A 13,007-nucleotide genomic window follows, 5' to 3' on the forward strand; every position below is an offset into this window, starting at 1 on the left:
CTCATAGTAAGTTAATCCCAGCCGGCACTATAACTGAACCTTCAGCAAAATATTAAGTCTTAACAGCAAGCTGGCTGGATGATGGGACACAGGTAAATCAAAGACTTCCAGGAGTGTGAGCCTATTGTTGCAATTCCTTTGCTTCCTTCATGTTCAAAGACTATACTATATGGAATATCACAGTGATGTATAAGGTATTCCGCAAGTCTGTGAATGGTGACACTGGCAGACATACAGTAGGCAAGATAAAATCATACCCATAATACATGTCTGTCCCTAAGATGACAAACTGCTACCCTTTGCATGACGGAAGACATCTAATGAAATCACTTGGCTAGATGGTACCCCTAGGGAATGTTGTTATATCAGTGGCTCTGCACTGGCCTCTCTTGATACAGTCTGTCAATCAGCAGGGGCAATAGCCAGATCAGCCTTGGTGAGGGGAGGCACTTATTTTTTTAGCTCATATGCAGGCCCCATATCTGCTATCATGATTGTAGTAAGCACCAAGGTAGTGGCTGGGGAAATAGTTGACTGACATGCCCAGAATGGGTAATCTTATTTATCTGATTATTAATGAGAATAATCTCCATAGTGGATGCTTTCTGGTGGGCATTTACATGGGATATAAATATTATTAACCTTGTACTTATTTAAGAATTCTATCCATATATCTACCCCTAAAATATCCTTGTTTTCCATTCTTGAAGGATCCAGTCTTCTATTCTGGTTCTTTCCAAATCTTTGACTAGCTGGCCAACTAATTAGCCCACTGCCCATGAATCAGTATAAATCTCTACCTCAAGCCACCTCATCTTGCATGCAAAGTGGATACTATTGTTAAGTTCTGCCCACTAGGAGAATATCCTTTCATCACTGTCTTTCAGAGCTTTGTCCACTTTCAGCTAATATTAGCACAGTGTGTAGATCCATCCATAACACACTTTTCTGTCTTCCATTAGCTAATATAAGGAATTCCCCCAAAAAGACCACATCTGAATTAAGGGAGAAAGAGTGAGGCAGTAAGAACATATACCTATGTATATTCCATGGGACTCTAAGCTACATGACAGAGCAGTTTATTTGTACTTTCTGGACCTTCCCTGGTCCAATTTTGTGTATACCATTTCTATTTTCAAATGGAATGCTGTTGCATACATCTGATTTTATAATTTCATAGATCAGGTAACATCAAGTTTATGATGTTGGGCAGTTTGGGTTGTATAGAAATTTGATGTTCCATGTTTAGATGTTTTTTTTTTTTTCGTGTCCGGCAATGGATCGCAACCCTCAGTGTCGCGCCCGTACCGGACCGGGACCGGCAACGGGATCACAACCCTCGGTGTCGCGCCCGCACCTCGCTCAGTCAGTGAGTGGGAACCGGTCTGTATGTGGGATCCAAACCCTCAGCGGGAGCGCCGCCGCACTCCCAAGCGGCGCACTGTAGCAGTGCGCCACCGGGCCGGCCCCCATGTTTAGATGTTCTACCAGCGCCTAGCAGCAAAGAACTACTTTTTAAATGGACAATAGATGTTAGCAGAAGAGGTCATTAACTACAAATTCCTGGTGTCCTATGATTCTTCAACGTCATAGAACATCTCTGCCACTGACATTTCAAATTATTCAGATTTGTACTCGTACAGACTAAGTGCTAGAGCAACTTGGACTACAACTTGAATCTACTACCGAGTCTGTTCTCTCTCGTCTCCCTCAGAACTGATAGTCGTACAGGTTACTCAGTAAATGGGACAGAGAAGCACAACCAAATGTGATCTATTTTGCCTCCTAAAATTCAAACAGATCCAATAAATATTACGTCCCTTTTTTAGGTGAGGCTGGTCCAAGGTGCAGCAACATGTCTACCACTTTCAGAAGAAAATCTCCCAAATGACCTAAACACCATATCCATGTCTTACTAAGGCACATAGGGTTCTCAGTACTTCCTTATCTCATTAGGTCCACTTAATATGTCATCAGTGTAACGGATCAGTATTTTTTATGAGACAGCGACACGATCAAGACCTCCTGGATTATATTTTGAGAGTATGTGAATTGATAGCCCTGAAGTAAAATAATAAAAGTATAGTGTTTTCTCTGTAATGTGAAGGCAAACTAATTTTTATTACTTTGCAGAAAGGGAGGGAGAAAGAGTGAGGCAGTAAGAGCATATACCTATGTATATTCCATGGGACTCTAAGCTACATGACAGAGCAGTTTATTTGTACTTTCTGGACCTTCCCTGGTCCAATTTTGTGTATACCATTTCTATTTTCAAATGGAATGCTGTTGCATACATCTGATTTTATAATTTCATAGATCAGGTAACATCGAGTTTATGATGTTGGGCAGTTTGGGTTGTACAGAAATTTGATGTTCCATGTTTAGATGTTCTACCAGAGCCTAGCAGCAAAGAAGAACTACTTTTTAAATGGACAATAGACGTTAGCAGAAGAGGTCATTAACTACAAATTCCTGGTGTCCTATGATTCCTCAAGGTCATAGAACATCTCTGCCACTGACATTTCAAATTATTCAGATTTGTACTCGTACAGAGTAAGTGCCAGAGCAACTTGGACTACAACTTGAATCTACTACCGAGTCTGTTCTCTCTCGTCTCCCTCAGAACTGATAGTCGTACAGGTTACTCAGTAAATGGGACAGAGAAGCACACCCAAATGTGATCTATTTTGCCTCCTAAAATTCAAACAGATCCAATAAATATTACGTCTCTTTTTTAGGTGAGGCTGGTCCAAGGTGCAGCAACATGTCTACCACTTTCAGAAGAAAATCTCCCAAATGACCTAAACACCATATCCATGTCTTACTAAGGCACATAGGGTTCTCAGTACTTCCTTATCTCATTAGGTCCACTTAATATGTCATCAGTGTAACGGATCAGTATATTTTATGAGACAGCGACACGATCAAGATCCTCCTGGATTATATTTTGAGAGTATGTGAATTGATAGCCCTGAAGTAAAATAATAAAAGTATAGTGTTTTCTTTGTAATGTGAAGGCAAACTAATTTTTATTACTTTGCAGAAAGGGATCAGGAGAAAAAAAATTTGTTAGGTTAACTGCAGCAGGTCAGGGCCAGATGTGTTAATTTTGTCTGATATAGAACTATATTCAAAAACATAGCTGAGACTGGTTATGATTATGAGATCAAGACTCATGAAAATTTCAGGTTTGGTGGTATCATTGATCCATGATTCCCCCAGGGATTCCTTTTGTTTTACTATCTTGGGATATGGTGGGGAGAAAGGCAACTCTAGAGGTTTCCACTTCACTTTTCTTACCCTAATAGCCTTCCTTCCATGGGCCAAGGGATATATTAAGGGATTTTACCACTGTGGGAATGGGGTAAAAACCACAGGATGGAGCCATCATTCCACATTACCCACCGTGAGACAGATTCAATCAAGATATGATTTATCATCTGACCTCCATAAGCTCCTACTATGACCATAGCCAATGGCCTCAGGTTCTCATGGGAAGAACTGGGAGACAATTTAGTGTATACTTGTGGCTTTATTGTGCTCCATGAACTGCAATTTGCAAGACGGTTTGAGGTAAAAAAATAAATAAATAAATAAGCTTTCATTTTTTCAAAACACTATTTGAAAGTGTTACTTTCAAATTAGATGGTTTATGAAAGAGTACACAGTAAAAAAAAATACAACCTAAACTATAATTCAAGTTTGATATGAGGAACACTTGCCCTCCTAAAATTATGGCCAATCTCTGATTTCCTTTTGGAGATTTATTTCTCTTCTACCATGTGCTGTCTTGGTGGGACTGTCAACTAAGGTGCCAAGGGACAGAAATGTGACCCCATTTAGACCACTACACCCATTCCTGTAGGTTTTTGACTCCTGAACAGTGTGCAAAAGAACATAAAACATTCATCAAATGACCGTTACTGGGGATTCTTTAAGGGGATTGTCTTTCGCTCTTCCCACTGGTATCTGTGAGAAGTACCTGGTTTCTTACCTTTATGAACCTGAGTCTTTAGTTTTTCTTTAATCCTTTGAAGCACTCTAATACTCTCCAATAAATATCTCTTCTACTTTACAGCTAGAATCAGTCCCATAACACCTTCCCATCATCTGAAGTGAACCCAACAGGGTGGTACAGTATGGGATAGTAACATTCCAGCCAGTAGGGGTGATTGACAAAAGGCTGTCCGTGTTGATCCACACAGGAAGACAGACCTGGGGGTGGGGGGCGCTTAAGCACCAGTTCCTTTATTTTTTATCCCATCCAATCCATACACCATTACAGTCTACATATGAACTCCTGCATGAGGTTGGAGTCCTTCTCAAGGTGCTTCTATCCCGTGTGCCAATTTTCCTTGGATGTGAAACGGGAATTATAGATCCATCCTCCACAGCAAACTGTGTACAGCTGAAAGGCCCAAGGAGGGGAATAACCTCATCTATCAAGGGGAGTAGGTAGTATTGACCATCAGGGAAAATATCAGAGCTAGTTAACAGAAATAGAAAGCATGATGTCAGTGAAGAGAGAATATCAACAAGTCACTTAACACATAGGTAATAGGCAAAATGAGGAGAGACAGTAGAATGTTTACACTCTTATGACCATAAAAGTGAAATGAGCCAAGACAAAAGTGGGAATATGACAGATTACTCAACATGCCTCTTTCANTTGGTGGTATCATTGATCCATGATTCCCCCAGGGATTCCTTTTGTTTTACTATCTTGGGATGGGGTGGGGAGAAAGGCAACTCTAGAGGTTTCCATTTCACTTTTCTTACCCTAATAGCCTTCCTTCCATGGGCCAAGGGATATATTAAGGGATTTTACCACTGTGGGAATGGGGTAAAAATCACAGGATGGAGCCATCATTCCATATTACCCACCGTGAGACAGATTCAATCAAGATATGATTTATCATCTGATCTCCATAAGCTCCTACTATGACCATAGCCAATGGCCTCAGGTTCTCATGGGAAGAACTGGGAGACAATTTAGTGTATACTTGTGGCTTTACTGTGCTCCATGAACTGCAATTTGCAAGATGGTTTGAGGTAAAATAAATAAATAAATAAATAAGCTTTCATTTTTTCAAAACACTATTTGAAAGTGTTACTTTCAAATTAGATGGTTTATGAAAGAGTACACAGTAAAAAAAAATACAACCTAAACTATAATTCAAGTTTGATATGAGGAACACTTGCCCTCCTAAAATTATGGCCAATCTCTGATTTCCTTTTGGAGATTTATTTCTCTTCTATCATGTGTTGTCTTGGTGGGACTGTCAACTAAGGTGCCAAGGGACAGAAATGTGACCCCATTTAGACCACTACACCCATTCCTGTAGGTTTTTGACTCCTGAACAGTGTGCAAAAGAACATAAAACATTCATCAAATGACCGTTACTGGGGATTCTTTAAGGGGATTGTCTTTCGCTCTTCCCAGTGATATCTGTGAGAAGTACCTGGTTTCTTACCTTTACGAACCTGAGTCTTTAGTTTTTCTTTAATCCTTTGAAGCACTCTAATACTCTCCAATAAATATCTCTTCTACTTTACAGCTAGAATCAGTCTCTATTGAATGCAAGCAAAAAACTCTAGCTAAAACAGGTAGGAAATGGGGCAGTTCTGTGATCCTGGCAGCAGGAGTGCATAGACATTTCCCAAAGCTTAGTGCTCTGCCTTAGTGTAACTCAGCTCCTGTACCGTTTGATCAAAGTTCCCTAAAGAGAACTGATGGCTCCATTTACTCAATCAATTGTCCATCCCTGGTCCAATCAACTGAGTAGGTTGAGGGTGTTATAAGAAACAAGAGCATCAAAGGCTACAGGTGACATTATCTCTTAGATGGGTTAAGTCTGTGATGAAATCTCTAAAGCACTCCACATGCCCTTTTCTTACATGCAATTCCAAAGATGCCACCAATATCACATGTAGAACCACAAAAGCATTCATTCCTTCATTAATCAACACAAATTCCCAACTAGCTACCATACCAAGAAGTGACATTTTAACCTTTATAAAGGTTATAAGCTACTTTTCAGTTAGAGACTGGTGATGGTGATACTCATGATTCTGCAAACTGCAGTCAACCAGTACCCAAGGGGAGACAGTGGGGAATTGAAGAAACACTTATGGGATCAGGAGGGCTACACAGGCTGATGGCCTGCAAAGCATCCTAGTTTATTTTAGGCTCCTTTTTATAAGCCAGTGAAAATAACAAATTGTGCTGATTAAATCAGTTATGTCTGGTACAAAGCTATTTATAGAACATCTTCAGTTGCCACAGTGCTTGAAGATTCATGGCTAACTACTTATCAACAAAATAAGAGCACAAGTTCCCCATTTACAAAGCTCTGAAGGTCCTGGGTTTAACCAAAGGTCAGACCTCAAGGGGAGGGAGAAGAGGGAAGCAGGCAAAACAGGAAGCCAGCCTTGCTGGTTTATTCCCTAGAATAGCAAGGACTTTGTCAGCTTGCTATTCAGTACCTCACATTTCCCCCTTCTGTATTTTGGACAATGAAGACCCTGGGACCTCCCACCTGAAGCCAACTGGAAGAGATACAGGATGTTAAAATACATTGGTTACAAGAGATATTATAACCTTTACCATGGGGCATTATTTCAAAATTTCCCCAAAGTAGCACATTGAGAGGAGCTACACAGGAGCACAGACCATAGGAAACCACAAGATTTTAAATTTGGTCTATGATAGATACAGTAACAACACTCAATGAAGCAAGCAATCTCCACAAATCCGGGTGGGCTATACCCTGAGTTGTATACCATATACTAGTCACCCAACCCCCAGGTACCACCCAGTCAGATGGCAGCCAGGATTCTAGATGAGGATGAGACCAGTCCCATAACGCCTTCCCATCATCTGAAGGGAACCCAACAGGGTGGTACAGTATGGGACGGGATAGTAACATTCCAGCCAGTAGGGGTGATTGACAAAATGCTGTCCGTGTTGATCCACACAGGAAGACAGCCCTGGGGGTGGGGGCGCTTAAGCACCAGTTCTTTTATTTTTTATGCCATCCAATCCATACACCATTACAGTCTACATATGAACTCTTGCATGAGGTTGGAGTCCTTCTCAAGGCGCTTCTATCCCGTGTGCCAATTTTCCTTGGATGTGAAACGGGAATTATAGATCCATCCTCCACAGCAAACTGTGTACAGCTGAAAGGCCCAAGGAGGGGAATAACCTCATCTATCAAGGGGAGTAGGTAGTATTGACCATCAGGGAAAATATCAGAGCTAGTTAACAGAAATAGAAAGCATGATGTCAGTGAAGAGAGAATATCAACAAGTCACTTAACACATAGGTAATAGGCAAAATGAGGAGAGACAGTAGAATGTTTACACTCTTATGACCATAAAAGTGAAATGAGCCAAGACAAAAGTGGGAATATGACAGATTACTCAACATGCCTCTTTCAGTAGTTCCAGCAATCAGACTTCCTCAGAATGCCTGAGACATTATAATAAAATACAATTTTAAAAGTACATAATAAGCAAATTGTAACAGGAAATGGGAACCACAAAATGGTTCTCTGAGGACTTCTAGTGAAACATTGCACCTAGTGTATAAATCACCTCTCCAGTGTCATCCATCCATTTATTAAATCATAAAACAAATAGAGAACCCACTTTATCCTAGACACTATTATGGGGAGTGGCAGATTGCAAAAATGGCCATAATTCTATACCACTACCTGTATCCTACACCCTTTATAATGTGACTGTGCAACCTGCCCCATCAAGAAGAGTATGTATGTCCTTATTCCTCAAGTCTGGGTTGGCTTTGGGACTAGTTTTGACACTAGAATGCAGAGCAAGTGATGGTATGTCAGTTCATAACCTAGGCCTCAAGAACCCTGCTGCTGCCATGAGCCAACCCAGGCTAGCTTGCATGTAACCCATTCACTCTCCTTGCTCCAGCTGCCAGCCAGCCAACAGCCAGACACAGGAGTGAGGCCATCCTAGACCAATGAGTTCCCAACTGACCTAACAGCTGACTGTAGATGCATGAGCAAGCACAGCCCAGGCTGCTGCAGATCATCAGAATGACTTCTGAGCCATATTAACACTTGTTTTCAGTCTCTGAGTTTTGAGACTGGAAAGGAGTTAGCAAGAGCTAATACAAGGGAACACAAAGATCAACTGAACCTATTCTCTGCCCTCAAAGAGTACACAATGAACACTCACTGAAGTTAAAAGTCTTCAATAGCTGAACTACTGATCTTAAGAGAAGGCAGAGCCCTGACAAATGGTGTGCTGGACAGTTTCCGCATGCCTCTTCAGTTCCATTCTCCTCTCTTTTCTATCTTGCTTTGCTCCGGAAAGTTGACCTCTTATGTGAATGGGCTCTGTGTTCTGCCTTCTGGCTGGGCTCAGCCTGTGGAAAGCACTAGCAGTAGATCAGAAGAGAAAGTGAGGCCAGGATATTATAAGGCAATAAGCCTTGAGTCATTTTCTGGCCATCTTTGATTGAATCCCTTTTGAAGTGACTCTTTCCACAGAGGTCACCTTACTATTTTCAGTAACTGTACTCATTCTCCTCCCTCCTACTGACTCCTGTGGTGTTCCTATATACTGTGCACACTTTTTTTTAATTTTTATTGAACCATAATTGATTATACATATTTTGGGGGCTCAACATTGACATATGTTGATCAAATCAATATTACTTGCATATATATTGTTACAAATTGTACTTATTCTTTATGCCCCTTGTCAATCTCCTCCATCCCCCTCCCACCTCTGATAACCCTAGATTTTTTTCTCCCCTTCTGAAAGATCGATGGTTACTCTGATGCACACTTTAATTTGAATGTGCTGTTGCCTGCTGGGACTAACTGATATATTCCCCAACAGAAGAAATGTTTGAGAAGTCTGCAGAGAAGTATATATATGCCACAAACACACTCATGAAAAGGAACTTTGGTTGTGTATGAAAGTGTTACCTTGTACCTGCATACTCAAGACTCCTGCATACACTTGTCCAGTGGGTGAAGACATTTTTAATCATGTAGTTGTTGATCCATGTGGTCTCCTGCTCTTTTCATTGATCACTGACTAGAAGGAACCATGGCACAGTAGAAACTCACTCTTACAGTGCCTCTGTAAATGTACCCAAGAAGGAAGTAAACTTGGAATCCTGCTGCTTACAGCATTCTCTCAGCCCTCACCAAAGCTGAAAGGGCTAGGTGCGGCCAACTCAATGGGAGGGAAGAACAGAGAATCTGCGGAAATCAACTCTCAGCCACCAAGAATTGAACCCATTTTCTGTTCTTGTGGTTTCCATTTTTCAAAAATGTCTTATTCCATCTCCCGCCAGTGCCTTCTGAGCAAATGGCTCCATCCTTTTCCCACAGTGCTTGGGCAATCCTTCATGGTTCCTGTAAAAATGCAGCCAACCCATAACTTATTTTCTCTACAGAGTGGAGTAAGCTGAAGAAAAACTAAGTAATCAACAGTTAGACTAAAATACCTATGTAAAGCACCTGGGGAAGGAGAGTATTGCTTGATCCTTAGCACAAATGTGCTAGAATGTAACCCATAACATACAGGTCCACAACAACTTCCCATAGACAATACAGACAGCACAGAGCAACGCAAGAACAAAAAAACCTCTCCCTTACAAGGAATATCACAAGAGCCCCCCAAAATTCGAACCTCAAAGAGTGCTTCATATTGTAGGTATAAATCATGAGTCTGTGCATGTGCACACACAAGGAGACAACACATGGGGCATGACACTGGATTCAGAGTTTCAGAGTATCATCAAAAATCTTGCTTCAAGGGCCAGCCCGTGTCTCACTTGGGAGAGTGTGGTGCTGATAACACCAAAGCCATGGGTTTGGACCCCTACATAGGGATGGCTGGTTAGCTCACTTGGGAGAGCGTGGTGCTGACAACACCAAGTCAAGGGTTAAGATCCCCGTACCATTTTTTTAAAAATTAAAAATCTTGCTTCAGCTCCTTTTTCCACTTGGGCCAAAAATGTGCTGTATAAGAATGGCTTCCTCGGCCTGAACCCTATCTCTGTTCCCTTGACATCATGACTCATGCATTTGCCACAGGCAGTTTCCCTCCTGATTCCTTCTCCTTTGGCCTGATAGCATCCTCTAACCTACTCCCTGCCTTTTTTGGGGGTGGGGGTCGGGGGGTACTGATGCTTTCCAAGATCCAGGGTTCCTGCATCCCATTAGTGAGTATTCTGTAACTAATCTAATTTATTCTGTTTGAGGGGAAAAACTATTATGTATATCCATTCTGCAGATGAAACTAAAATTCAGAAAAGGATTAAATAACTTGTCCGAGGTCACACAGCTAGCACAAGAGTAAGAAATTCTAATTCCTACTTCTGACTCTAGAATACACGCTCCTAACCACTACATACCTTCGTGTTCTTGTCCTAAACATGTTGCCACATAAATTTTAGAAACAGTTCTGAAAGAAAATTAGCATTTTGATTGGAATTGACATGCATATACATATAATTACTTTAGAAGGAAATAACACTTTTTACCATGTTTCCCAACCCCCGAGTTTGTAAATAAGTAGACATGCTATTTCACCCCTGCTAAATTGTGAGCTTTGAGGATAGCAATCATGTCTCACCCGTATTGCAGGGAGTGGTCAACGCACAGTGGTTTAATGAATGGTTTCTACTAACAAAGTAACACTCAGTAATATTAGACTACCCGGCTCAAGAAATATTACCTCACCGATTACAAAAATCTGAGTTCTCTATTGCCTACATAATCACATTCAAATTCATAAGCAAGGTAACAAAGACGCCTTCAAGTAAGACTCCTAAGCAGTAATCCTATCCTCTGTTCTATTCTCCATATACCACCAGATATCAGACACTGAAGCAGAGAGGTTTAAGTAGCTTAAGCCAGGCCACACGACTACCTAGGCAGTTTGGCCAAGTTGGTGCTTCTTAACCAAGGCAATAGGCCTTTCAACTCACTATGCTGATGGCTGATGTAAAATCTTAGTCATTCACCTGGAGATTCTTATGAAGACCTGTGTCAAACATTTCTATGAACTCTGATAATCCTAACTTGTCACTCCTGGTCCCACCCCTAATGACACAATACGTATATATTACAGTACAAAATCAGTAGAGACAGTATTTTGTTAGAAAACAAGGTCCACATGTTACTCACCAAATACTTAAGCCTACTTTGTGCAGGTAATTATGCTAGCTATTGGGGACACAATAAGCCAAATTCTGTTGAGGGCAAAAACAATCCAAACAAGAAAAATTTAACCAGTTACTGTTACATGTTTAATAAAAGCTTGATCCAGTAAAGTGTGACCCTGATGTGATGTTCACACCAGAGCCAATGCTGGAATACAGGCAAAGGAATAAGTCTGTGGAAAGGCTTTATACAGTATTGGAGAAATGAAAGCCAGTAATGAGCCAAAGAGAAAGTTACAGATAGGAGGCTCGTGATAAATCCATACCACAGATGATAGCTTAGACATGACTGAGGAGTTAAACAGGCAAAATTGGTGGAGAATTAAGTGATGAACTCAGTAAAGACATCAAAGAAAGGCTAACCATAATCCCAATTAATGTCTTGAATCCCTCCAAGAAACGTCACTTTTTTTAGTGGGACCATCTATATCAACTTGAATTCAATCCTATAAATCCTTGGGTACAAACTGAAAAATGGAGAATGACAGAAATTTGCAAAATTTCTTGTGAAATTCTAATTGTGTTTCACATTGTATCCTGAAGATGATAGTGTGTGGTCAAATGAAACACCAAAAGTAAGAGGCAGTACATGTATATCCTTTATCCTTCAATATATCCTACACCTTAGACATTAAAAAAAATTTACTGCAACATAAAAACAAAAGTTTGTACCAATCTATCTCAGAAATGTCAAACTGGCAAGAAGAGACTTTAAAAAGCTAAGACACATACCTAACCTGTAACACATAAATTCTTATGCCGTATCATATCATTAACTGCTGGGGGGAAAAAACAGACTTAGATTCCAATAACTCATCTTAGCATGCTTTTCTAATACAAACTGGAGGAACTTCGATTTCTCTTTCGAAAAAGCAATATTAAGGCAATGTTAATCAGGATGTCTAATTAACAGAATTAACAAGATACCAAGTCAATTTTGTTATNCCCACTCTCCTGACATTACTCTCAAGGGCCCTGTCCTAAAGTTGACTGTGGTGTAACATTAATGTGACTCTTGACTCATTTTGACTGATGTATCCCCCAGCATATATAATCAAAGTTTTCCTTCTCTGTTGATGAATTTTGGCCAGAAATACGAACAAAATGGCTTTTAGTTTCCCAGAGGAAGACAGTAACAGTAAAACTTTTTTAAACATTGTACATATTGCTTGGTTCTGGATGCTACATTTCAAAATTACTGCGGATGTGTTATTTCCAATCTTAAACAGGTTTTCCCAAAATTCCTTCTCAGTACCAGTTCCTAGCTCCAGAACTTGATCCGTAGTCCTCACCTCTCCTTGATAACCCTTTAAAACTTGAGGATCCCTTCCTGAGCCCCCAACCAAAACAAATGTTGCAATTAGTTGTGCTCCTGTCTTGGTTTCCTGGTTACCTGTGCATTTACTACAACACCCACATACTCGGGATACAAAAAAGTGGCCTGTATATTTACAGTCTAGTGGAGAACACATGCCTTACTCATTTTTATATCCTGGTGCAATGTTCAACTGAATTACTTAGAACCAAAGGCTCAGAAAACCCCTGTGAAAACAAGCCAGGGATGAGGTTTTCAGTCAGTGTAAAATGAAGGTGGGACTTTCGGTATGGGAAGAGCTAGATTAGGAAGGAACATACTCAGCCCGTAAAATATAAGGCAGCTTAGTAAAGTGGGAAAAACATGCACTAGGGGTCAGAAATCCAATTTTCAACCTTACGTCCTCCAGCTGCCTCCCTGTGACCCTGGGAAAGTCACTATTTCCTTAGCTATTTATTATTGATATTTACTATT

Source organism: Galeopterus variegatus, unplaced genomic scaffold, assembly GCF_000696425.1.
Source record: "Galeopterus variegatus unplaced genomic scaffold, G_variegatus-3.0.2 Scaffold3009, whole genome shotgun sequence".
Lineage (NCBI taxonomy): Eukaryota > Metazoa > Chordata > Mammalia > Dermoptera > Cynocephalidae > Galeopterus > Galeopterus variegatus.